A 2,500-nucleotide genomic window follows, 5' to 3' on the forward strand; every position below is an offset into this window, starting at 1 on the left:
GTATACTAGATATTTATATTTTAGATTTTTACAATTATGCATCTATATTCATTTTATATGTTTTTTCTTACCCATTAAATATATCCATTCCTCTATATAATATTAATAGTATGTCAGTATAATATCTAACCATTATTGGTCTAGTGTTCTTGTATAATTAAAATTCATAGAATATGCTTTATTACAGAAGCTCCAAAACAATATCATCAATACTCATCTTGAAGAGAACAGGTCAACATTTCATGCTGTAAACTACATCAAGAGCCCTGTTAATGTATTCTCCTTATTTATTACAAGTCAGTATATGCCAGCACTCAGTACAATTTCTGCTATGCAAGGCATAAGAGAAGGTTTACGAAAACATAAGCAATAAGTGGGTTTCATTGGAATTCTATGGGTAAAAGTAGATACATCAGCTAAAAAAAATAATAATAATAATAAAAAAAAATCTTTTATGACTGATTTTTGTTTGACTCTCTCCCTAAATTGACCTGGGATTCTAAAAGGAATAAGTATTTCTAATCTCTAAGAAAGACATCCAGATGCACATCAACAACATTCAACATTCAGCAGGCAGCTGGTAAACTGGATTGTATTCTTTTTGAAAAGCACTATGACGAAGTTGTTTATTCAGCAAAACAAACTGTTCACTGTGTCTGTTAACAAGGCTGGCTTTGTGCAGCTCAGACTTCTGCAGTGCTGACTCCTGTTTGGAACCATTTTTTCACTAATTAGATACAAGAGAGAAAGCTGTGTTCATAAACAGCCCAACTCAAGGCCCTTTTCACCCACTCTTTCTGAAAATTACCTCATTTGTAACCCTTCGTGAATAAGAGTTGCACAAACAAGATAGGGAAAATATATTGTTAATAATTCTCAGCTTGCTGTGAGAACTGCCAGTGCAAATTTTATATATGTTTACCCAAATCATAAAAATTATAACTACAGGATGCTGTGCAATTCCTTCTTCTCAGACTACAATCACAGTGATTTTTGAAGTGTTCAGAAAGACTGGAATATGTGAGGTAGAGTTACTGTTGTGAAAAAGAAAATCAAATAATTGAATAGTGTGTTAAATGTGTAGAATTAATCTGTGTTTTACATATATATGACTAAGGTTCTTTAATACTGCACAATCAATAAAATAGAAACGGGAATATCAGGCATTTTCATTGGGAGGACAAAAAGAATTACTACTACTAAAAATAAATAAAATAAAATAAAATGAAATAAATAAAATAAAATAAAATAAAATAAAATAAATAAAATAAATAAAACAAAATAAAATAAAATAGTGTACTTCAGTTTTAACAATGCAAAAAGGTGTGTTATTAAAAGCTAAATCTGAAAAAGCATATAAGAAGTGTTTTCAGGGAAGAATTATGCACCAGGGAAGCTTATTTCTAATTTCTATAGGCATCTTGCACTTTAGGCAGCATTTGCTCATGGGAGTAATCCCCCTTAAATCCATGGGGCTACTTCTGGAAATGCCAGATGTCATAAATTGAGATTGTACTCCTGAACACCAGTGTTTCTTAGCTCTCTATATGATGGCAAAGTATCACGTGAGATACATATATTTAGAAAAATATGTATTATCAGTTATGATAAAAACAAATTAACTTGTTCATAAACCTTTCCAGCGCCCCATGATTTTCTGATTTTATCATAAAACTCAGTTGCCAGAGTTAGGTGCAGATAACAAAAGTATGTGCTTCTGAATAATCTGAAAAAAGGGAGAAATTCAGACCTTTTAAAAAATCTCTCTCTCTCTCTCATCTATCCATCTCTCAATCTTCAATTCCCTTAACATAACACCTCTCCAAATAAAATAAAATAAAATAAAATAAAATAAAATAAAATAAAATAAAATAAAGAATTTTTAAAAATGGGGCAGTAGTTTTCTACAGAATTCAGTCTCATTTTTAAATACACACATGCACCAAAAAAAGGTGGGGGACAGACAGATTTTCTCAGATCACAAGAAAGAGTTTAGCTTGTGGTCTATTTGTTGTATATTAGATTTTTATTCTAAAAACAAAGATATACTACAATGATCTGTGTCTCAGACCTAGTCAGAGGTTCCTTCACATGCATAACTGTCAAACGTAAATGAGAAATAGAAGCAGTGAGAAAGATAAAATCAGTTAAGACTCTCAATAAAATATACAAATATATATATTACTGTGTTGAGTTAGCATGCGGAATTTCAAAGTGTTTTCATCTTTTGTGGCTGACCTTTTCCTTACTGCACCTTCCTCTTAAAGACATCTCTTTATACAACTGCAGTTGCATGGGCCTTGTGGTCTGTTTCAGGACAGCTTGCAAAATTAATGGAGAATCATTTCTGTTTCTTAGTAAAACCTATGTCTCTCCATTTATGTGAAAACAAAACTGGGGTTTTTGATAATATGCCATAATAAACATAATAAATTCCCCTTCATTGATTTTAAAGAATGGGAATAATTTTAGCACCCAGATCTTGTGATTTAAAAGACAA

Source organism: Anas acuta, chromosome Z (genome assembly GCF_963932015.1).
Source record: "Anas acuta chromosome Z, bAnaAcu1.1, whole genome shotgun sequence".
Classification (NCBI taxonomy): Eukaryota; Metazoa; Chordata; class Aves; order Anseriformes; family Anatidae; genus Anas; species Anas acuta.